The following is a 25832-nucleotide window of genomic DNA, read 5'->3' on the forward strand; positions in this document are numbered from 1 at the left end:
GCCATCAGGCATGTGTGTCTTACACATATATACATACATACATACATTCATACATACATACATACATACATACATACATACATTCATACATACATACATACATACATACAAACTATTCATACATGTAATAAATAATAAATCTGTAAAAAAAACAAAACAAAACTTGTCCTTCCCAAATTCTGGCCTCTCAATTCTCTGGTCAGAAGACCAAGCAGAAAGTGAGGCATTCCTACACAGCCTTCTCTACCCTACTTTGCCTCCACAGTGGCTTTGAAATCGTTTACTTCTCTCTTTCCCACGATACTTTTCTGGCAGAAACCTCCACCTCTTTCTATACATCATTCCCCACCCTTCTGTGGCAACCTCTTTTCAAAACATAATTCAGTAGCCTTCCCTGTTGACAAGCCATGAGCTTGTCCCTGCCCCACAGAAAACATGGACTGATCGTCTGAGAGCCCTCTGTAGGCCTGGATGTGGCTCCCACCTCAGTGTTTGCTCCTTCCTGCCCAGGCTCTCTCACAGGTGTTCTCCAGCAAGGGATCCCTGTGTCCCCCATCACAACCCACTACCTGACGAGTTTACACTCAATGCTCAAGCACAGTAGGCACTTGGTCATGCTAGATAAACATCTCCCAGCATCCTCTCCTTCCCCGAGTGAAGCTGCCTGGCATGTACCCAAAGAAAGGTGCGTGCATGTATGCCTCTCCAAACACCTACGTGCTTCACTCTTCTCCAAACAGTAGCTGATGTCCAGTGAAGTGATAGCATGGTAATTTCCACCTCTTGGCTGAGAGCTGCCTCCAGCAATAAAATCTATCCGTTTATGGTCCCAGGAGGACACCGGATGTAACATGCTACAGTGGTCACTGGGTGGAGTCCTCTGTTTAGATACCTGGGGGTTAGCTCCCAGGGGGCCTGCTTCCCCATCCCCCGTGCAGCTATGAGCCTGAGTTAAGAATGAGTTGTTGGAACCAACCTGTCCACCCTGTTGGGTCCAACCTGTGGACTCAGGCAGGGCCCCAGGCTTTGCCTCTGGCAAGCAGGTACACAGTAGGTGCACAGGATGGAGTGCTGTCCTCCCTTCCACATGAAGCAGGCATTGGGGATGAACACACAGTAACATCTGGCATGACCTGCCACACTAGGCTTGGTATCTGGCATAGCCAGGACCTGCTAAGGGGTGAATACAGCTATGAGAGTTTGGCTGAGCCTGTCTCACTGACGGAATGAGTAGGGTCTCCGGAAACATCACAAGTAGCCCCGAGAGACAGTAAGCTCCCTGTACACAGAGGTGCCTAGGAAGGGCAGCACATGATGTGCAGATGGTGTGGATGGCAAGCCACTGACAGTTCCCCAGTGCTGGGATAGCCCTCTGTGAATAGAGCTCCAGGGTTAGAAGCATATTAACTCCAACCCAGTCTCTGCCCTGCAGCCTGGCTGGGCTTGCACGAGTCTGGCCATGCTCAGCTTCAGACTTACTTCTCCAGGAAGAATAATACAGATGACTGTCGATAGCAGGTACCTAGCGGACACACTGCCCGTCCACTCCTGTGCTGGGACCTGTAACCATTCCCTGCTTCCTTCCAAGTCAACACAAACATCCCACTCGGTACTTACTTAGTGCTGCTCACCCCATAACTTCGTCCACCTCCCTTTCACCCAACTGCACAGCAATGTCCTTGCCAGCAGGCAGCCTACACTTCAGGAGTTTGAGGTTGAAGGGCCTAGCAAGATTCTGATGTCTTACAATAAGGGCCACACGTTTGCTCCATGCTATGTCATTTACCAGCAACTAACTCATCTACTCGCTATGAGGTTATAAAGGAGACACTAGTCTTGCCTCCTTCCTTTTAGCTTTTCGTTTGTTGTTTTATTTTGTTTTGGTGTGCATTTGTCCTCGTGAGAACATCTGAGCTATGTCATCCTCTCCTCTCTTTTTACTTTTTATTCTCTCCACAGAGTCTTGCAATGTAGCCCACGCTGGCCTCAAACCGCCTCCTGAACCTCAAGGCCTCCAACACCAGGCATAGGCAGAGAGATACGATTTCCACCTTCCTGTTACAGATGGGGACTGAAGGAGTGGACGACAAGCAATGTGTCCTAAGGCACAAAAGAGGAAGCTCAGAGTCCCAAGGAAGACTGAGGATTAATCCTCGGGGATGGCAATGGAACTCCAGGATTGTGTAGAGCAGCACACAGAAACACATTCGTGTAAACACACACACACACACACACACACATACACACACACACACACACACAGCCATGCAACACTCATAAACACACCCAGACCTGTGTGACACATGAGTGAACGAGTGAAGAGCCATGAATGCCGCTTTCACACATGCCAGATTCTCTCTCTCTCTCTCTCTCTCTCTCTCTCTCTCTCTCTCTCTCTCTCTCTCTCTCCCCTCTCCCCTCTCCCCTCTCCTCTCCACCTCTCTCTCTCTCTCTCTCTCTCTCTCTCTCTCTCTCTCTCCTCTCCTCTCCTCTCCTTCCCTCAAGGTACTGCAGGCAAAGTGAGGCAGGAAGATTCAGGCTATCCTCGAGGTTCGATTTCAATCCCGATCCACCCATGTGGCGAGATCCTTTACCATGATGGTGGCTTTGATTCCCAGACAGAATCGAACGGTCCTGCCTGATCACACAGGCCATGGCTTCTAGAAGGCTGCTGATAAATGCAGGATTCCCACAGTACCCCAGGCGCTCCCAGAATCCTCAATTCCAGACCTTCCCCTATCCCCGCGTGCTCTGAGCAGGTCAGAAATAATAAGATAAAGATGAAGAGGAAATCAAAGGGCGGAGGAGACCCTCGAGGAGACAGGAGGAAGAGGGAGGGCCAGAGCAGAGATCTGAACTGTGGCGTGCCACTCAGCTGCCTGCAAAACCCTCAGCAGCTCCCGAGGCTGCCAGTGAGAGGAGTCGGCGAGGCAGGGGTTAACTCTCTGCCGTGGAGCAGAAAATGAGGTTCCAGTTATTAGTTGATTTATTGCTCTGTCCTCAATCTGCGTTCAGGTCCTGGAAGGAAATGTTCCACTCGAAAGCATTAAGCGTCTTCAAAGAGCAGAGGCATTAAAAATTGAAATCATAAAATAGACACGTAAATACAGTGGAGGTGAGAGGGGGCAGCCCCACGCAGACTGCAGGGTGGGGGGGGGAGAGGCGAGCCCAGATACTACTGGACCAGGCTTCCTCATGTATGTAGGAACCACCAGCGTCTGGAGACAGGGCTGTCCTATAAGGATCCCCGCACTAGCGCCTGATTCTGAAGACCTGGGGCTGCTCCACTGAGAACAGGGCTCTCTGGGGGTTAAGGGTCATGGACTCAGCAGGAGCCTGAGATGATATCAATATCAAATATCGGGGGAGGGGGACGAACAGTGCGTGCACTAGCAATCCTAGGCCCAGATTCCTATGGAAAGTCCAGAGTCCTATGGAAGGCTGGGAGTTATGTTGGGGAGTAGTGATAGAAAGCTGTGCAGAGCAAGCACACACACACACACACACACACACACACACACACACACACACACACAATGCTTGGCCTTGAACCCTGCCCCCTTCCTTCCATCCATGTCCTTTTGCCCAAGTGACCGACTACTCCAGGAGCCACCCTGGCTGACTGCATTGGTGCCGGCCCTTCCTCGGCAGCTTACACATCAGGAGTACGAAGCTGGGAGGTCTAGTGAGATACCGGCGTCTTACTAGGTCCTCAGATGAGGTGTAGCCAAGGGCTCCTGCTCTGTCATTGCCATGAAGGTTGGTGGGAGTCCCTGGCAGCTCCCCCAGGGACTGATCCACCCACACACCAGGTCAGGACCCAGGGAGCTGAAGCGTTGTCTGAAGATGGCCCCAGATATGCATGTTTAAAGGCCACACGTATGTATGTATGTATGTATGTATGTATGTATGTATGTATGTATGTATAAGCAGGCCCACAGCCTATGTACATGTGTTCGATTTTCAAAACACATGTTTGTTGTACACATGTGTGTGTCAACACTGGCACATGTGGACAGGCAGTATGCCCCCCTCCCACAGGTCCTCAATGTACATTCATGTGTCCCTACCCATATGGCTATAGATTTACATATCTGTATACACATGTGGAAGCCTCTAGGCCCAGCCTGTCATAAGAGTCCAAGTACCCACTAGCATGACTTTCTTTGGCAATGGGGACCCCTTTGCCTTGAACACTCTTGGAACTCCCTAAGGTCAGGAGGCCTGGCTTCAGTGTTTTCTCCAGACTATGATTCTGCACTGTGGGACCTAGACAAGCCCTGTGTTCAGTGGCTACGAGGACCAAAAGCAGGCTCTTCCTCAGTCAGTAGCATAGCTGAGACTTCTCCCAACCTTGCTTCCTCAGTTCCAATAGCAAGGAAGGCTGGGTAGAACTTCTTTTAAAGAGGGCCAAGGAGGGAATTGGCAAGGTCTCAAACTGGGTCTGGAACACAGGGTATTGGCTGGCATGAGCTGAGCAAGAGGCCAATGCCTAAGGAATCAAGAGAGTAGCCAGGAAGGGACAGCAAGAATGAGCTGAGAAGGGGCTTGCCACACAAGCATAAGGACCTGAGTTCAAATCCCAAGAAGTCACGAAATAGCTAGGGCCACAATACTAGCATCTGTAATCACAGCATTCCTGTGAGGAGATCGGAGGTGGGGACAGGAGGATCCCCAAAAGCCCATAGGCCAGCTAACCTAGCACACAGTAGGGAACAAAGCAAAAACAAAACAGAGATGCTGTCTAAAGGTAGAGGGTGAGGACAGACATCAAGTTGTTCTCTAATTTCCACATGTGTGATCCATACACACACACACACACACACACACAGAGAGAGAGAGAGAGAGAGAGAGAGAGAGAGAGAGAGAGAGAGACTGACTGGTATCTCAGGAGCAGTGAGGCTGAGTGCCAGAGGTTTGCTTCCTCAAACCTCATATTCAGTGGTATCAAAGGCCCTGGCAGGCTGAGTATGTCCTCAGAACTGGGATGGCTGGATGTGGATGCTATAGTGAGTCCACAGTGCCTCCTGCCGGTACCAGAGACCTCTCCATTGAGACCCCATCTCCATGGAGCCATTTCAGAAGGCATGGTGGATATCTGAAGCGTCTCCTGCTCTGAGGCCTGAACCCTTCTTCATTAGGTCTGCTCTCTCTGCAGCCCTCACGCCCACTAGGCCAGAGTCCTGGGCCTGCCTCAGAGATCAGGGCTGGAACCACAAGGCTGCTGAAGGCGGGCAGGGAAAGGGAGAGGTCCCACCCTGTCTGCTGGCTACTCCAGAGCTCTAGCAGACTGACATTGTTGGGGGAACCTCCCATCTTCCGACAGCTGTGGGCTGAGATTGCTACCATAGCTACTTAGTGTGTAGCTAAGGCTATACACACACACACACACACACACACACATTTACTTTTATACTCACACTCACACACACACACACTCACCACATACACACACACACCACATACATACAAACACACATACACACACACCACATACGCACACACCACATACATACACACACGCATTCACACGCACCCACAGACACACACATAGACACACACACACACACCACATACATACACTCACACACACATACACACATAGACACACACACACACACACACACCACACACACACACACACACACACCATATTTACTTTTATACTCACACTCACACACACACACCATATTTACTTTTATACTCACACTCACACACACACACACCATATTTACTTTTATACTCACACTCACACACACACACACACCACATACACACACCACATACATACACACACACACACACACACACACACATAGCCACACTCACACACACACACACCATGTACTTTTACACTCACACTCGCACATGAACATTTAGGCACAGTCACATAGATTAACATATATTCTAACCCTCATAACAGGGGTTGCTCTAACTGCTACATAACATGTTCTCCAGCCACTTCCTCTAGGGTGTGTGGGCAGAGCTTCTCCCCGGATGCTCCAGCATCTGCATCCCTGGTCCCTTTCCCTTCCCAGTCACAAAGCTACACGAGTCCCCAGCTTCTCCCACCCCTCCACTGCAGACACAATTTTGGCCTGGGCACCTTGTTCCCCAACACGTAAGTTTTCTTAATTAGGACTTGTTAATTATCTTTATGCTTTCCATAGGAAATAAACATCAATTAGAGAAGTAAGTGGTATTATCATTCTCCCGCAGACGCAGCAACAGTGGCCTGGCTCATCGGATGCTGCCCAGGGCTGGGCCAGCTGCCTGTCTGGTCCCTCCTCTGTCCCCTCTGCCTGGACCTATCGTCACACGTGTGGAGCCAAGCGCCCACCACCAGGCCACCCTGGCAGCAGGTCGTCTCCTGGAATCAGTGTGAAGAACTGTAAATTGCTGAGAAAGGGCCTCCTTCCCTGTGTGACAGAAGGTTAGAGTGTTTAAAGAGAGCAGTGGAGCTGTTTTTATTAATCAGAACTGCTATAAAGAAAGCATTTTAATTAACATAATTATCCCGATTGAGAAAAGCAGTCCTTATCCCATAGATACTTTTCAGACTAAAGATGCAAGCTGTCACAATCAGTCATAATTAGGGAATGTCTGCTACTTTCTTCTCTCCCCTCTGGGCAGTGACTCCTCCCTGGGTTAGACATCACAGAGATGACACAGAGTGACCTCCTCCACCTCGCTCTCTTGTCCCCAGCTGTGTCTCCAGCTGACTCCAAGAAAGAACTCCCCGCTATGATCCTCATGCTGGCCCTGACCGGCTTCCCAACCTGGTGAAGGAAGAACAGACCCCAGGACAGGGGGTTGCCTCTGTGGCTGGGGAGAGAATGCTAAAACGGAGAAAGCCAGTGGGTCCAAGCCTCCACTCCCTGGACTCTCACACTCACCCCTACCTCCCAGGAACAATCTTGACTTGAATCCATTTCCCCACATAACAAGATGAAATATACCCACAGCCACACCCAAGTGTGTAGCCTCCCCAGGTCAGTTAACCCCCTTCATGGACTTTCTGGAGTCCAGCCCCCTTCAGGGGGATCATGCTCCCCACAAAGCTCTGCCCCAGCCATGCTGGCCTTACAGAGTCTCCCAGGAGCGTCTACCTTAGGGCCTTTGCATATGCTAGCCCCTCTGTGACGTTTGTCCAGCCACCACTGGGTAGGAGATACGTTCTTGCAACTCTGCCCAGACTCTATTTGCCCTGAGACCATGAAGCTGTAAACTCTGTTTCAGAGTCAGGGATGGTCTTCTTTTGTTGCTTCTTATGTCGTGGATGATGTTATTTGTGTTCAATATTTTTTCTTCTTTGATAGTTTGATTGTATTTTTGCTCTTGTTCCCTGTTGTTCACTCAGTGTTTGGCTTGTTCTAAACCCAGGCCTTTCCTGGTCCCAGGAATGTCTGGATAGGAGTTAAGACCAGGAGGGAGACACAGGAGCAGCTCCTGTACCATGGACTTGGGCCAGGCTGGGGCTGCATTCAGGACAGTTGGAAGTTAGGATTTTCACTGCTGGGTCTTGGCTTCTCCATTCGGGAAATGAGCAGCCTACAGCCTGTTCATTTCCTCTCTCCCACAGCCACGAAATCCCCCCAAAGCTGCAGACCTCCCTTGTGTCCCCTGACAGAAGCCGAGGATTCCCGCCCCCCCACCCCCCCCAGCTCACCAAGTACCTGTCACCTTCCAAGGCCTCCTGTGATCCCACTGCCACCGCCCCCAGCCTATGGGTAACAGGTTCGCAGGTGACACCACGACCATATTTCACCCGCTGAGCTGCAGCTTCCTCCCTGAGAAGGTGCTTATTTTTTAGTGCGTCTTAAATAGGAGGCTGCAAAGTGTGTTGTCAGCGCTTTTTAAATGGCTTGTTAATGCCTCCGCAAAGCTCAGCGTTGGCCAGAGAAGACAGCTCACTCTCCATGACATAGTCACCTCAAACACAGCCTTAGCTCCACACAGCCATGATCAACCCCACTGCACTCGGCTGTCGAAAGGCCCAGGAACAAAAGTATGCTCCAAGCCCACCCAGGGCAACTCTCTGGGGATGCAGAAGGCAGAGTAGCACCCTGCCTAGTAGTGAAAAGATAACAACAGATCGCTGACTTTGTAGCTTGGTGGCCCGTGAGCAAATCTTTAGTTGGCCACTTACCAGCTGTGTGACCGAGGACCAGGCACCAAACATCTCAGAATGCTAACTCCTACCTCATGGTTGCTTGAATGGTAAAAGCAGGTAACACATCCTGGGTCACATCTGACTTTTAAAATGTTATAAAAGGTTGTTTTGCTGGGGATGGAGAGATGGCTCAGTGATTAAGAGCACAGACTGCTCTTCCAGAGGTCCTGAGTTCAAATCCCAGCAACCACATGGTGGCTCACAACCATCTGTAATGGGATCTGATGCCCTCTTCTGGTGTGTCTGAGGACAGCGACAGTGTGCTCACATACATTAAAGAAATAAGTGCATCTTTCTAAAAATGTTTTGTTGTTACTGGTTGTTTTGTTGTTGCTGGTTTGTTTGTTTGTTTGTTTGTTTTTGTCAGAATCTCAATATTTATCCCAGGCTGGTCTGGAATTTGCTATGTAGACTAGGCTGGCCTAGTACTCACAGAGTTCCAGCCTATACCCAGAGGCCTTCAATAATGCAGGATGCATGCCGTGGGTTTGGTCCAGCCTCGCAGGGCAGGAGCAGAGACCAGGAGCTGTGATGACATGAGGAGGGGTGTTCTGTGGGGGAGCCTTCCCAGACCCAACATAGGCTCCCACATCCAGAGAAGGGAAAACCACCTACGCCTGATTGGGGGTTTGGGGTATGTGTGGAGTGGGGAGCAGCCTGTTTTCTTGACCAACCACTTCAGCTGTGTGACCCAGGAGACATTGCTTCCCTCTCTAAGCCTCCCTGAGGAGGTCGGAGACCCAGTACAGCCTCATAGCAGGGTGCAGCCTGAGGCAACTCAGGCGTCCTCACTCCTCTACCTGACTGGGCAACTGTGACTCCCAACAACTGTTGCCGTCGCAATGCCACAGTGGGCACTGCACTTCTGGGCTGACTTGCCCTGTCCTGGAGACGCTCCCAGGGTGGGTGGGATTCGGTGAGCAGGGTGAAGACAGAGAACACCAGGGTAGTCATGACACCTGGGGCCGGGTCCTGCACACTTTGCTGTGCCTGGCCGGTTGCTAACCCTCATCCTCATTTATCTCGGATAAGAGGCGCACTTTTCACCATTAAGGAGAAACTGAGGCTTAGGGCGGAGTCCTGACCCCAGTCCTCTGAGGCCACAGCCAGCAGACTGCGCCTCTCTGCATCCTAAGGGACCGAAGAGATTAGTCTCAGAACCTGTGGCTCCTGCCGGAGCCACCCATCCTTAGACTTCAGTGTCTCCAGCTCCAGCCCCACCCCCTGGGCACCAGGAGGCTGCGACAGGGTGAGGAGGAGCCACAGCCTGATGGCACCCTCAAGGCAGAAGTGAGGTAAGTAGGGGCGCGGGGGCGGAGGCGAGAGAAGGAGACAGATCTCGGGTGCGGCTCAGCGCTGTGATTTTTCCCGGTTATATTTTTAGATGGACTACTTTCTCTCCCCTCCCCCTGCCTCAGTAGGAGGAGGAACACAGAAATAGCCGCTGTGCGTGTCTGAGCCGGGCTATATATAGTGGGCACAAAACCCAGCTGCCCAGGGCTTCTCCCACTCGCTGCCCTGAGCAGGAGCAGAGGGGGAAGGGGAGGCCCTGTCCTCCTGTCCAGTCAGTGCCACTAGCTCCCACAGACATTCAACTCTGCCAGCACCCTTGGGCACACAGGTGGCTGCCGTCTCCCTGCTGACCCCCCACAAGGGGTATCCTTTGGGAGGCCTGGAGTGTCCAAGAGGCTTGATTCAGGGAGGACAGGCAGATGGCAGAAGTGGGCAAGAGGCTAGCCAATGAACGTGGCCTTCTCTGCTCCTCACGTTCTCCGGCCTCCTTAGCAGAAGGCATAAATCATACCCAGAACATTTCCTCAAATGTGTCTGTCTGGTCCCCGTGATTCTGATGGGAAAACCAGAGTCCAGGACTAGCCTAAGGGTCCCTTCCTTCTGCACTCAGCTTCGTCATTTCTAAAGTGGAGATGAGGTCAGCATAGGCCACTGTAGACCCAATGAGGCAAGCACGTAATGTCCCTGAGGGTGGGCATCCCTAACTAAAAAGAGATTCCCCAAGTTCCCAAGTCAATGAGTCCCTAGTCCCCCTTTAACCGGAGCCCCACTTGACAAAGTGACTGTCCTGTCGGTGAATTTTGGTCTCCTACCACAGCGCAACTAGCAGGCCTCCGAGATGCCACCGCCTGATTGGCAGACATTAGGTTGATAGTGGATGGCTCACTGTAACCCACTCCAGCAGAGTTGAGCTGGAGGCCAGGTCTCTTAGGGGGCCTTCCTACAGACCACCCTGACTATATGGAATATCACAGCAAAGGGAACAACAACATCCTCGTGACTTTGGGCTGCTCCAGCAGGTCCAGTGAGCTCCACCAGCTTCCTGTCACAGAACCCAGGTAGAACAGATGCTTGTACACTTTGGGGGTGTCAGTTTCCCCATCTTGCTCCTAGCACAGATCTAAGTACACCATCTTGTTTAACCCTACACTCCCCCCATTATAAGAGAACAATGCTTATTTTACAGATAGGGAAACTGAAGTCCATGGCAGGGATAGACCACAGAAAGTAATAGGCACAACCTGTGAACCCTGATTCTCAGGTTGCTCCAGGAGAGACAAACCTGTACCTGTCAGGCCTGTGAAATCCAGGATCCAGAGTAGTGTGGACTTCTGCGTTGAACAGCTGGCTTGAAAAATTCCTGATCATGGCTAATGGCCCAAGAGTACCATACCCAGCAGGCCCAACATATCACAGTTAGGGAATACTAGTGGTCATCTACCTGCCTCACCCCCACCCCGAGCCTTAGAGCCCCAGTACCACCACCACTTCCTCCTCCTCTTCCTTCTCCTCCTTCTCTTTCTCCTCCTCCTGCTTCTCCTTCTTTCTGAGACAGGGTTTCTCTTTGTAGCCTTGATTATCCTGGAACTTGCTCTCTAGACCAGGTTGGACTGGAACTCATAGAGATCCACCTACCTCTGCCTCCTGTGTGTTAGGATTAAAGGTGTGGGCCACCACTGCCCAGCTCAGACCATTCTTCTAGCTACAAAGTTCCCTTTGGTTTTCAAGAGTTGGCTGAGCACCAAGATGAAAGCCAGCCATCTCTCAATGGTACATGTGGGACTCTTCACTGTCATGTGACTTCAGCCAGAGCCCAAAAGTGCTCACTGAAGCATTAACTCCAAGTGTTCAGCTGATTCTGGGCTGCTGGTCTGGCATAAAAACTCTCGAGGCCTCTTCTTTGTCACAGAGTTCCTGACCACACTCATGACAATAGATATTTGGGGATAGGAGAAGCCCGCCTCCCTGCAAGCTCACACCGTCCTGGTGGACTGTGAGCACTGCCTAACCTGGGAAGGAGGAAGTGACGCATAGACAGACACTATATGAAAAGTGTGGGCAAGCACTGGCAGCCACTGAAAATGGCCAAAAAGCCTAAACATCCAACCAGCCATGACAGAATTCCCAGAAGGCAGCAGAACGAGGTTTATGGGTTGGATCTGGTGGTACGCTGGTCATGACACTAAAAGCTCCTACTTGAAGAAGGAAGATCCAGGTGGAGTGTGTGAGGTGGTGGTTGGGGCCGTGGCAGCCCACAGCTACAAGCCCAACAGTAGGAAGCAGAAGCAGGAGGATCAGGAGTTCAGTTCATCTTCCACAACATGGCAAGTTCAAGGCCAGCCTATGCCACATGAGGACTTCTCATTCTGAAATCAAACAAATAAACCCAGAGAAACAAAGGAAGTGGTGACAAGCAGCCAGGTGGCTCTGAAGGCTCTAGCTTTGCTACCCTGGTAAGCCTAGTCCAGCCCTGGGAATCACATAAAGGGAAAGGAGGGCATTGATGCCACAGAGTTGTCCTCTGGCCACAACACAGGCACCATCCTATGTGTGCCCATGACTACATGTGAGTGCACACACACACACACACACACACACACACACACACATTCACATAATGATAATAGCATCTTCTTGGGTAGTGAAGGGCCACTGGGCCTGGTGCACACCTTTAATCTCAACACTCAGATGCAGAGGCAGGTGGATCTCTGTGAGTTCCAGCCCAGCCTGGTCTACCATGCAAGTACCAGGACAACCAGAACTCCATAGAGAAACCCTGTCTCAAAAAAATAGAAGTGATGGAAGAGGAGAATGCTAGCCAAGAGCTGGCAAGGACATGGGGAAATTCAAATTTTACACATCGTTGGTAGGATGGATACAAATCAGTGCAGGCAGCTGGGGAGGAGCAGAGGGGGTGTGCCTCCGAAATGTTAAGATAGAATTCTTAAGAACCAGCAATCTACCTCTGGTTGGATATCGGAGAGAACAAAGAGAGGACGTCGGAGACATTTGCCACGCAATTTCTTCAGCACTGTTCCTCAATGGCCAGGACGAGAGAGCAGTGTATTACTGGTGAGCAGAGAAGCATCAGGGTGTGCACATAGGGTGGAATAGTAGTCATCTTTCAAAAAGGAAGAAACTCATGTCATACAGCACAATGTGGAGGGACCTTGGCAGTATCGTGTTTCTCCTGAACTACAGGCGATAAGCCAGTTACCAAAAGGATATCATAAGAAGTGGGCCCCTTCCCTGTACCTTTCCGCTGAGTCCAAACTACTTGATTTAATCCCCTATTTTGCCCCCTTACAGATGGTTTAACTTCAGGCAAGTTACTTAACCTCTCTGTACTTCTGTAATAGCAGCTCATGGGGTGTGGTGAGGATTAAACCAATAAATATCTGTGAAGTGCTCAGAACAGCACCTGGCACACAGCAGGAACTTGGAAGCCTGTTATTACTGTTGCTGTGCCATTGCTGTCCTACTTTGCAGGGCTGTTGTGAGGTCTGGGCTTGGCCAAGTATGTAGAAGGCATTCCTAACACAGGGAAGCCCACCTATTATGATGCCAATGGTCCATCTTGTTTGCATCTCTTTCCTCAAAAGGCTTTACACACACACACACACACACACACACACACACACACAGCACGCACGCACGCATGCACACGCACACAGAGCACAGGTAACATCGGACAGACGTAAGACCAACCTTTGAAGGGCTCAGCACCAATGGGGCAGTAGACCTGGCTCACCCAGACCCTGAGCACCTGTGGAGTTGGAAGGGGCACAGAGAGGGTTGAGCCGGTTCTGGTATGAGCCTGGAGGCCAGACCCAGACTGTGAGGAATGCAGAAGTTCTTGACGAAGAGTGAAATGGAGCAACAATGGCTTGGGTCCAAGCTACAGATGGCCAAGCCTAGCTAGGTAGGCAAGACAGAGTCAGGGGCAAGGGATCTTGGAGCTGAGGCCTACCCACACCTCTGGCCAGATGGCCTCTGCCCGGGGCAGCAGAGTGCTCTATGCAGAGAGAGCTTCCTTCTCCCTGGAGCAAGCCAGAACCCAGAGGGTGCCTGCTCACTGTACCCTGCCTCCCCCAGGCCAAGTGCCAGTGACTAGATGACAAAGTACTACTTAAGCCTCTGCCCAGCTCCAACCAAGGACTCCAGGTCCCTGTGTCCCCCTTCCCCAAGCTAAAACATAAACTTCGACTCCACAGGTCCGGCTGTCAGGGTGGTCAGGAGGGCAGAGGCAGGCAGTCACCCACCATGTCACTGTCCCCAGTAGCCCTCCTTTCTAGGAATCCTGTCCCCGGGGTTGTTCTGTTGCTGTCCCACTGCAGGCAGCACAGACACATAACTCCCATTCTCCCAGCCACCAAGAACCATAGCCGGTATCCTACTTCATGATCCCACGTTCTGACATCTCCAGTTTCTCAGTTCTCTACTGCACACTGTCTATCTTTATGCCACAAGTGTGCTTGGGAGTCCTCACAAATACACAATGATATAAAATGGGTATGAGCATTACTAAATCTGTGGGAATGTGGCTTAATGGGTAAAGTGTTTACTGCAGAAGCATAAGGGCCTGGGTTTGAATCCCCAGCACCCACATAAAATGTAGATGTGGTGACATTTTACTGCTACTCCAGCACTAGGAGTAGCCACAAAGACGGCTGGATCCCAGGGAACCCTTGATCAGCCAATCTGGCCAAAACAGAAAACTCCAAGTCAGCGAGGCCTGTCTAAAACAATATAGAGCTATAGAGGAAGACACCGAGAGTTGACCTCTGGCCTTCATATGTTCACACGTGGGCAGATGGATGCACCCTCCATGTGTGCATATACCACACATATACACAGTTCCTAAATCCATTAAATGTCAGTCCTCCACCCCCATTCCAGACCCCCTGCTTGGTCAGGCAATAGAAAATCTAGGACTGATATATTGAACAAGGGTTGAGGTGGATTGGGAGGCAATAGCAGGCTCCATGTCTAGTTACACAAAGGAACCAGGAGGGTCCCTGCTCCCTTCTTAGGATAATCTATAGCCCTGAAACAACTCTGACAGCTTCAAGCTCACCGACTGCGTATAAACACGCCCAGCTTCATGGGTACACTTGCTTGTACGGGATGTGTTTTAGCTTCGAGAAGGCTCTCCGTCAGGCACAGCTCCTCTACCTTGGGCTTCTAAATTCTAGAAATGTTACAAACAAGTTTCTTTCCCTCCCAAATTACCCAGTCTCTGGAACCATGTCCCTGAATGGACTAAGACACACAATGTCAGCAAAGTGGGGTGCTGCCCTGACGGCTAAGATGGGCAGAAGTGAAGAAAGGCTGCATGAAAGAGGAGGGAAAGGCCAGGGAAAGCCTTTGTTGTCATGAAGAGAGAACAGAAGGTGAGGAGAAGGACGGAGCAGGATGCTACAGAATGTGACGGCAAGGGCCATTCTGATGGGATCTCAGGGAACCGGGATGGAGGTAGCCTGGTTACAGTAAAGGCTTGCATTGTGTCTGTGTTCTGGGACTTTACGGGAAGTGGACCTAAAGTCAATGGATTATGATCTTTGGCAGAAAAATAAGGGCATAGAAGTACCTGGGGATCCACACAGCATCTGCTGGATCATACCTCAGAACATGAGAAGGGAAAGGTGGTGGGAAGGGAAACTGAGCATCCAGAGAGACTCTCTTCTACCTGGCAGATGGGGATCATCAAAGCACTCTGGCAGGACGTGCTAAGGACATGGCCAAGTGAGGCTGTTTGGGGCAGAAGAGACCATGAGGACCATGAGAGTGACATTTCCAGAGCGGCGCCTCAGTAATCACAGCCCTGGACCACCTCAGGACATACCCACACATCCACACATCTCTCCACATATCAGCACAAACCTGATGACCACCCCAGTCATGTCTCCTGTGAACCTAGATATAATTCAACCTGCCACCTCAGAAGTACAAGCCAGGAGGCCACCCCACCCCTAGCCTGCTCCTGTAGTATTCATGTGAAATTCAAAGAATGCTGCAGACAGCCTGGGAACCCAGCAGAGATCTGTCATGGGCATAAAGCCCTCCGAGAGCTCCAATTCAGGTAATGCCTACAGAAGAGGCAGTGAGGCAGCTTCCAAGCTCCTAAGACCAAAGGACCATTGCTTGATCTCCCCGGCTCAGGGATGGAAGATGATGCCTCAGGATGGGCTGTTCCCTGTGTCTTATCCATATCGGATTCAAGGGACACGCTGGGCTTTGCACCTTGAAGGTGATGCAGGAACAAGTTGGGGCTCTTGGAATGGAGAAAAACGTGCTGTGCATTGAAGAAAAGCATGGATTCGGGGAGCAGAAGGGAATGCTGCGACTTGGATGGATCCCCTAAGCTTCCCAGGTTGGCAATGATCCCCAAAGCAACAGTGTGGAGCTGGAGCCTTGGAGGGTGTCACAGTCACGAGCACGTGTACAGCACGTGTACCTTTCTGGGTTGCTCCATCGGTGACACAGCAGAAGAGCCCGTCTTCTGTATGTGTTTTGTTGGTTTTATGCTGGAAATTAAATACAGACGCTAGGCAAGTAATCTACCCCTGAACTGTATTTCCATTCTCCGAGCCCCTGCATTTTTCACATCCTAGCCTCCAGAACTACAGATAATAGGTTTTTTTTTCTCTTTTTTGGTGCTGGGAATTAACTTAGGGCTCTTGCAGATGATAAACAAGCGCTCTTCTACTTACCCACATCCACAGCCCTTTTAATATTATTTTATTTTGAGATAATAAGTTGCCCTCACGATCCTCCTGCCTCAGCCCCTAAACAGCTATGATTACAGGTCTGTGCCAAAAGGCCCAGCTACATTTCTTCCCTCACAAATACATAACCTGGTCGCAGACTGAGGAGAGGGATGGGTGGGTAAAGTGCTTGCAGCGTAAGTACAGGGACCTGAGTTTGAAGCCCCAGAAACCAGGCAGGCACAATGTTTTATAACTCCAGGGCAAGGAGCTAGCTAGGTGGATCCCAGCAGCCCCATGACTAGCCAGCCCAGTCAAAATGGCTCCAGGGTCAGTGAGAAACCTGCCTCAGAGAGAGGGGGGGGAGAAGGAATCAAGAAATACACACCTCTGGCCTCCACATGTGTAGAGTGCATGTATCTATACAGAGAGAGACAGACAGACAGACATACATAGAGACAGACACAGAGACAGATGCAGAGACAGAGACAGAGAGACTAACAATCTTATCACAGCCTTATGATATAAGTCCTACTACCATTCCCCCTCTTTAGATGCAGAAAGTGAGGCAGAGACTTCAAATCATATGTCTGAGAGCACACGATGCCTACACAGGAACCGGGCTCTACAGCAAGGTCTGAGATCCCACAGAAAAGGCTCTTAGCAGCTACTCCCAATGCTTTGGTGGTCGGATGGCAGAAAGGAGAGAACACCCTTGTATCTTTCCCCCAAGTGCAGGGACTGACCCTGCCTCTGACTGCTTACACAAGCCTGGTTTTCCTTTCTCTCCAGTCCCTAGGCCTGGTGTGGAATGGGACTCATATACTCCACTTGTAGCAGTGGAAGGGTTGGCCAGACTGTCACCAAGAGTGACAAACACCCCTGGATCAAGAGGATAAAGGTCAGATTGACTCTCAAAAAGTCTGGATCCCTTCCTGGCCTCAGCTTCTACATCTGTAATATGGGTCTGAAAGGGCTGGCAGCAGGGTGAGCTCTCACAATGGGTGTCTGCTGCCTCTCTAGAGCCTGGCCAGAGCGGAAAGGGAAATGGTAGCTGAGGTGAGGTCTTCTCCTGTCAGAGACTCGAAGGACTGTTCAGAGGCAGAACCAGACCTGGACTGCAGTGGCCCCTACCTCACCAAGGTCAGTGGTGTGACTTTGGGATAGTCATTCCACTCCTCTGGCCTCTTTCCTCTGCTCCGGAATGACAGAGACAGGAGACTGATGCTTGCCCTGCTTGACACACAGTGTTATAATAACTTTTATTATCCTACAGCATCTTCCTGCCTCTCCAGGGCACTTCCCTCTCCTGGGGGACAGGAGATAGGGGCCTGGAAAGAGTGAGGAGGCAGGTACAGGGAGAGCACACAGGACCCAGGTACCAGGCTGGGCTGTGGGAACTCTCCAGGGCTCACGCTGTAGAAGACAGAAGAAAACTGCCTGCTGCTTCGTGTTTCCTACAGGGGAGGAAGAACACACACACACACACTCATGCTCACATGCACACACACACTCATGCTCACGTACACACACACACTCATGCTCACATGCACACACACACTCATGCTCACATGCACACACACACTCATGCTCACATGCACACACACACATGCTCACATGCACACACACACACACACACACACACACACACACTCATGCTTACACGCACACACACACACACACACACACACACACACACACACAGGTCCAACCCAACCCATGTAGGTTCATATCTGGGACAGATGTGAGAACTGTATTTGTTCCTGGGACCCTAAAGCCCAGGTCCTGCATGGCTTCAATACTCTTTGCCCCTGAGGTCAGCACCTCCCCCAGATGGCCCCCACTGTGCATACAGAAACCCCTATCACGTGAAGAACAAATGACTCCCACACTCTCCTCTCCCTCTTCCATGGGTCAGATCTCTCAGCCTCACCCCAACATCTCCAGGGATGCCTCGCTGTACCAAGGAAGGGAAGCCTGTTCATCTTGCCTCCAGACGCTACCCTTTTGTGTCACCTCTACCTTGTTGGCTGAGGACATCTGTCCTTCTCACACGGTGTCCCTCTTGCTCAGCAGTGCTCACGGAAGCTTCCCCGCAGTTGACATCAAGAGGAAGGCAGAGAGGTGAGCGTCACTCTCCCCTCCCACCTAGCACTCATTCCTCCCTGAAGTGGCCCTGAAGCACAGAGATGCTGGGAAGTACAACCAAGGTCACACAGCTTCCAAGGGACAGTATGAAGCCAGGCCCAGAGCCTGAGCGCTCCCTTCTGAGCTGGGCAGCTCAGATGCTTCTCCACCCTCTGGACCTTGGAAAAGCCCAGCACTGAAGGCCAGGCAGGAAAGGACAATGGGGTCTCCTGCTGGGACAGGGGAACTGAGGTGAAAACAAAAACGGAAACCGCATTTGAAGCAGACACAGAATAAGCTTTTAAAGCTAAAAATGTAGCAAGCACTGGCCCAACAACTCCTCCGCTGCTCTGTTCCTGTCGGAGCAGGAATGTGACTCTACCTTGGCCTGTAGCTCCTCAGTCCCACACAGAATCAGGCGGGGAGAGCCATGCAGCAAGGACAGTCGGGAATGCCAGCAACTCCACCTGCCAAACGCCCTTTCTCTGAGCCTCCTGGCCTCAGCTGCCTATATCAAACTCTGGTCCCCTCAGACAGGTGTCCACCTGTGGAACCTGTGTGGCTTTGCCCAAGGCTGGTCTAACTCATGCCCAGCCTTGACTGCAGAGGAAGCCACACCCCCACATGCCCCACCCTTCTCCACTTGCCCTAGCTGAAGTTAATGGATGCACTCCTGGATTTTCTTAGCACCTCTTTCCAGGCTGCCCCCAGCCCCCTCTTCAGCGCGCTCACTTGGGCGCTGTCCAACAGGCAGTCTTCTCTGTTGCAGAGGTCTCCCAGGGCCAGCCCACTAATTGCTCAGAAGCCTATCTAGCAATGCTGATATCCTCGTAGACTTGAAGCCATCTCTCCCCTGCTCCCTGGTCCCCACATCCTCACTTCTGAATCTCACACGTCCGTAGGCTTCCCAGCTCACCACCCTGCCCATTTCCATCCCTCCCCGTAGAGACCTCCTGGGACAAGTGCCGATAGCTTAAGCTCACCCTGCTAAGCAGAGCAGAGGCTGTTCTGCCACCCTAGGAAGGGACACCAAGGGCAGCGACTTCGAGTTGGCCCATCCGAAGAGGTACACTGCAGCTGGAGGGGTGGCAGGGTCCAAATGCAGAGAAGAGACAAGCGGGTCGCATCCATGAAGGTCAGAAGTGCTGGCTGGCTGTGACCTCCTGGTTCTATGTACATCCCCATTTTCTTTAGGATCTGACAGCTCTAACTCCCACACACACCCATGGCTCCAAGCCATGGGTAGACCTGGGTCTACAAGTGGGGACCCAGGCCACAGTCTACTTCACTGCTGGGTTCCGTTCCTACCCAGTCAGCCTTGGCTCCCCCACCTCTAAGAAGGGAACAAACTGCTCCTTCCCAAGACTGTTGTTGCTAAGACAAACGAGCTAATTAAAAGTCTGGAAAGGTTTCTTGAAGACTTAAAAAGAGGTGATTGAGCATGCAAATCAGTAGTAATTACTGCCCCTCCTCCAGGCAGGCAGCCTGGGATGTCTCTACAGGGCAAACCTCTGCTCTGCGGTGTTAGGTCCTGGCATAGGGCTCAGCTACAGACGCCTGCACTTTCCCTGACCCTCAGGTCCTTGCTCTCTTCTCACACCTCGGTTGCTTAGCAACTGGTGTGTGTGCTTTACCGTTTATTGAGCACCGACTGTGTGCATGGTCTTCCCTACACAGAGTAACGTCCAGAAGGATTAATTTTCAGAAGTACCCTCCGACCTATCAGAAAATGGAGGAAAGACTACCACACAGAGAGAAGTGAAACCTGACCCTCAGCTCAGGACTTTACTCACGCCCCTGCCAGGCTTAAGGAAGACTCACTGCACCGATGCCATACTCCACAGCCTCTCCTGCTGGTTTACCTTGTGGAGGTGAAGCTGACTCAGCAGACACATTCAGGCGTTTGATGGGAAATTAAAATCCAAAGTCTGCAGGAATGTCCTGGGCCTCAGGACTGAGGCCCAGCAAAGAGTCTGCCCTGAGTCTGGAGGCTGTGTCCTGTGCTCACGGGAAGGAGAATGGAATCCTCAAAGTATTTACTGATCTCAGCACAAGACGCCCACAAAGCCAGTGTCTGAGTTACTGAATAATCCCCGCCCCAACTTCTTCACCTGGTTTACCTCACCTGGGGGCTCACAGCTTTGCTCTCTCTTGAAACAGGAAGCCTTGCAATTGGTTGGTGCCCTGACCTCTCCAAAGGGCCCTGAATACCCATAACCTTGGCCTCAGTAGACGATGAGCCACCTTCTTGCCCCCAAGTTGGTCCCCAAATCTTGCCCTCTTTGTCACTCAATAACACAGCAAACCCCACCACAATGCCCTCAGCAAACCCTCAGCAAATCCACATGGCTGGGGAAGCAAAGGCAACCTCCGGGAGATGAACAGACAGAAAGGACCACAGTGGGCTGGCTGCTCACCTCTCTGAGGCCTCACTCCAGGCTCACAGCTTGTCAGCAGGACTCCTGCAGAGAAACAGCAGGGAAAAGGTGAGCAGACACCCAGACAGACCCTGTAGTCAGCCTCATCCAAGCCTCTGCTTAGCCTGGACTTCCTATGCCCCAGGGCAGAAGAGACAAGAGAGGCTGCCCAAAGATGCTAGCTAGGCCTGTGTCACAGAGTGAAGCCAGTGTCAGCTCAGAGCTGCTGGTGACCTGTGCCCTGAGATATGTGAACTACACACACCACTGCACCCTATGACCCCACCCTGACTATCCAGAGCAGCAAGGACGATTGTCTGGTGGCTGGACACATAGGACTGGGCCTCACATTCCCTTTCAAGGTCAGATGTGGACCATGGTCCAGCAGGGCCCAGGAGATCAGAGAAGAAGAGGAAATCAAGGCCCATATATGCCAGGTACCCTGACTCAGCCCAATTCAGCTATGTCACTGGCTTACCCTGTGACTCTGGGCTGGCCCTATATCCACCAGAACCAGCAGGTACCAGCAGGTACATCCAACACCAGAGGGCTTGAGCAAACACAACTTAACTGCTACCCTCAGTCTCTGAGCAATGGGTGCTGGGCAGGCCTGAGAATCTGCATTTCAAGCAGGATCCCCTGGCACTGCCATCCGGGGTCCTATTTTGAAAACTTCTGGTTTGGGGCATTTATCTAACCCGAAAAATATATGGATTCAAGAAGTTCATAGCCTGAGGGTACACACACACACACACACACACACACACACACACACTACCATCTAACTCATAGCAGCCATAGAGGTGGGATGAGGTTTTCCAAATACAGATCTGACAGGAGAGGCCCTAGGCTGGTGCAGTCCTTCTAAGAGAAAGTAAAAATGTAAATTTCCAAGCACAGGTGGTGCACACATTTAACCCCAGTACTCAGGGGGCAGAGACAGGCAGATCTGAGTTTGAGGCCAGCCTGGTCTACAGAGTGAGTTCTAGAACAGCCAGAACTACACAGAGAAAAAACTCTGCCTCAAAAAAAAAAAACCAATAACAAAAATCTAAATTTCTATCACTGCATAATTTTGATTTATTATTCAAGTACAATAGACAAACTCCTATTCCAGGCCACTTCTCAGAGGCACTGAGTGCCCTCTGGGGTACACATGAACCTGTGGAGAGGTGTATGTGCAGGGTCAACACTGGGGTGCACCAGCTCCTGTGTCTTCCCCAATGCCTTATCGATCTTTCCATGTCCTCACAGGTACCACTGTTGCTTATACTCACTGGGCGCCTACTTGTGCACCAGACAGCAGGCCAAGAGCGCCATGGTTAACCCCTCGGGTCCTCACAGCATGTTTTTGACATGGGGCCACCAGCCCATCATTCCCTGGAGCAGCGGGTCTCGACCTGCTTTGGAGGTCACATATCAGACATGTGCATATCAGATGTTTACACTATGATTCTCAACAGTAGCCAAATGACAGTTATGACGTAGCGATGAACGTAATTTATGCCTCACCACAACGTGAGGAACTGTATTAAAGGGTTGCAGCATTAAAAAGGTTGAGAACCACTGCTCTTGAGGATATCGGGGTGTTGAATGGTAATCAGTGAGCTGCCCAGAGGCTCCTAGTTAGAGAGAACACAGAGCCTGGAGCTTGAAGTGCCATACATGCTATACTGTGCTCCTCCACAAGGGGGCACACCCTCTCCAGATGACTAGGAACCCCAAGGATATTTGCCTGGTAGGTTCCAGCTCTTCATTTCAAATGTTACCTACTGGTGGTGGTACGTGGGGAATCCTGCTTCCTTGCGTAATACAAGTATTTCTCTAGGTGCATTCCCAAAGGGTAGATCAAAGCATATACCCACTCCAGATTTTTCTAATTGTTGCCAAATGCCCTCCAAAAACTTATTTGAGCTGACACGTTATCTAATTCCCCATGACAGCTTTTACTCAAGATTAGTTCCAGCCAGGTACATGCCTTTAATCCCAGCACCTGGGAGGCAGAGGCAGGCAGATTTCTGTGATTTCAAGGCCAGCCTGGTCTACCTAGTGAGTTCCAGACCAGCCAGGACGACACAGTGAGATAGTGTGATGATAGTGATCAGATAGTGATCTGAGATGACATCTCTATTTTGTAGGAAGGGGAAAAAAGCCTAAGAATCAGAGAGATTAAGTCAGTTGTCCAGTGTCCAATCTACCACAGAACCATGACAGGAAGAGTTAGCTGGAAGGAAGAAGGGAGGGGGAGAGAAGATGCTCAGCTCTCAGCTCCTCCTGTCTTCAGTGGTGTCCTGGCTGGTGTCTCGCAGTGCTCTCAGGAGCTAGGCTCTGATCCCCTCCACTCCATGAGATGGTCATAACAACACACCCAGAAAGCTGTTTGGCCAGACCAATGGTCATGCTGTATGTCCTGGTCCCCAAGAGCTGGACAGTATGCGGTGTACCGATGGCTTTTCCCACCTGTAGATACTTGTCTCTAGCCTCCCGGGACTAGTCTCCTCTGGAGACTCCAGACAGCGGAGGTCACGGTTTCACAGGCTCTCTTCCCTTTCCTGACCCCTCACTCCTGGGCTGGTTTCACAGGTCTGGACTTTCTACACAGCTGCCTCCAGCTCCCTCGTGCTAGCCCCGGTCTCCTGAGCACAGCTCCAGAACTAGAAGACAATTTATCATCCCCACTTAACTCTCCCAGCAGCCCTGTCCAACGCAGAACACTTCATTTTTAAGCCCAAAGTGTATCTCCCTCCACCTTGACTTCTCTTTATCCCACACGCCCACAACCAAGTCATCGCCAGCCATGGCCATTGCTCCTCAACTACATCCAGACCCTGAGTTCTCAGCTCCCACTCTGCCCCACTCTGCCCCACTCTGCCCCTGCTCTGCTGGAATCTGAGCTGCATGGAGAACAGCTCAAAGCAGGATGCAGACTCAGGATATGCTGTGGCCGTCCCGCAACAGCAACTCTTTGTAAAGCCTCCAGGGTCTGCCCTACTCTCAGAATTCCCTTCCAATCACTATGGCATCTGGCCTCCGTTAGGTGGGCCAGCCTCAGGCTGCAGACAGCTTACTCCTGGTGCAAAGCCCCTCCCTCAGATGGCTACTCCTCCCTCCCCTCAGCACCCCCTCCCCCCCGCTATAATGCCTGGACACACCAACCACTCACCCCCACCTGACCTTGCCCTGCTTGTGTATGTGTGTCCCTGTCCCTTGTCTGTCTTTCTCAATACAGACCGCAGATACTTTGTCCGCCTCTGAACTTCTGTGTGTATGGTGTGCAACCAAGTGAATGCTCAGAAACTTATTTAAGTGAATGAACGAATGAGCTGGTGAATAAATAAAATTAGTGGAGCCAGCTATCAGCGACTTAACTCTCTGAAGGAGAAGTCTCCTGTGGGAAGTAGGAAGGAGTCACAGGGCACCCTCACCAGGGCAGGACCCTGAGCATAGGCTGTTCTGGGGCAGAGGCTGAGCAGTGGGGATGGATAGGCACCAGTGGGGCTTGCAGCATCCCTGGGATGCCGCGCTCAGCAACCTCAACCAAGGGGCACGTGGGGCTTTCACACCTGCCAACCCACCCCACTCAGGAGGGAGCCCTGGGGCAGCCAGCAGCTGAGAGAGGCTGGCAGGGGGCCAACATGCCTGCCAACAGCTGGCGCTGCTGCCAGGCAGCCGGGTAATCATGTTAGCCAGCGGAAATTGGTCCAGGGAGTTTTTTTCCTTCGCCTCCCATTTTCTTTCTCTTCCCTTCCCCCTCGGAGCTGCAAGACTCATAAGATTGATCTTCGCCTGAAACGGAGGAGATAACTCGATATAATGAACTCCACCGTCCCTCTTGCTGTTTGGAGCTTTTAAAAAATTTAACGGGGCTGGGGACAAAGGGGGAGAAGCTGTTCTCGGGGCTCTCTGGAAGCCCCCAGCCCTGTTCTCAGCCCCTCCCCCAACTTGGCTTCTGCCTCCTTTCCTCTCTGCTCCCCTGGGATGCCTTCCTGGAACAAGGTTAAAAATATCCCCTTTCTCTTGCAGGTCTGAAACATAATTTTGGGAGGTCAGGACTGGGTCCACCAATGGCCCCGCTTCCCACAGCCCCCAGCCTCATTGCTGCCTCCACTCCCCAGAGTCACCAGCCTGCCTTGGGGGTAAGGGGCCTGACAAGTTGGCTCAGTCCATTGCTCTTCAGCAGGCCAACTGCCTACTGAGGCACTGGCAGTTGCGTGGCTTTTGTTCCTGCAAACAGCTCTTTACAGAGCTGCCTAATGACACAAAGGAGCCCAGCTCGCTGCACCCGGGCACTGAGCACAGCTCACTGGGCAGCCCTCAGTCCCACCTCTTTTTTGCTTGGTAGCCCCTCAGCTGGTGTCCTATCCATATTCACATAGCTGTTTAGTGAGCACCTACTCTGTGCCAAGCACTGGACTGGGAGCTGAGACCACCAAGCCCTAAAAAACCATATAAAGCCTGGTGACAATCATCTGTCAGTGGCCACACAGGTGGAGGACTCGTTGGAAAGAGCTTTACGGGACAGGCCAGGGAGCCCCAGGGTATGGTAGTAATCAGGGAAGGCCTCCTGGAGGATGTGCCCTTCTAGTGAGAGCCAAAGGACAGTGAGACTATGAGGCTAGGGACGAGCAGGGATATTATGGGGTGCATGCTACTAAATGGGGCCTCTCATCTGGTGTTCTCGGCCAGCAGAAAGAGACCAGATCCACAATTTACTTAGCACCCAAGGCCTGGCCTCACATACTCTCTGCCTGCTGGACCTCGCTAAACCTGGTGCACCTTTCAGGAGACAGCTCGATGCTTCCTTGGTAGCCCTTAACTGAATGGATGTCTCCGGTTTTCAACTCTCTGCTCTTGAACCAACTCAGTCTCTGGCACCCTCAGATCCAGAATGCAGGAGAGACAAGGGCTGTGGGCCTAGGAAGAGAACCCCAAATCCCCTTCCAAGATGTGCAACCACACAAGCAGGTCTGGCCACCCAGGAAGGTCTGTGGCCTGTGCTCTCCCTAGGGCCTCCTGCTGGCAGGAGGAAGAAACCAGTCTGACCTTGCAGCTCTGAAGGCAAGTAAGGACCTTCTTCCCACCTCAGCTTCCCTGTGCAGCCCCCTGGGGACTACA

At 51.6% G+C, this 25832-nt stretch overlaps 1 protein-coding gene across 1 annotated transcript in view; it reads right to left on the minus strand.

Moving 5' to 3' along the window:
• The window catches only part of Lingo1 (leucine rich repeat and Ig domain containing 1), a 107920-nt gene extending 87155 nt beyond the window's left edge, over positions 1–20765 (minus strand). Inside the window, exon 1 of the mRNA XM_032909340.1 lies at positions 20718–20765. The gene's annotated coding sequence lies outside the window, so the exon portion shown is untranslated. The remainder of the gene's footprint in view (positions 1–20717) is intronic.
• Between the last annotated feature and the right edge of the window lie 5067 nt (positions 20766–25832).

This window comes from Rattus rattus, chromosome 8 (genome assembly GCF_011064425.1).
Source record: "Rattus rattus isolate New Zealand chromosome 8, Rrattus_CSIRO_v1, whole genome shotgun sequence".
Lineage (NCBI taxonomy): Eukaryota > Metazoa > Chordata > Mammalia > Rodentia > Muridae > Rattus > Rattus rattus.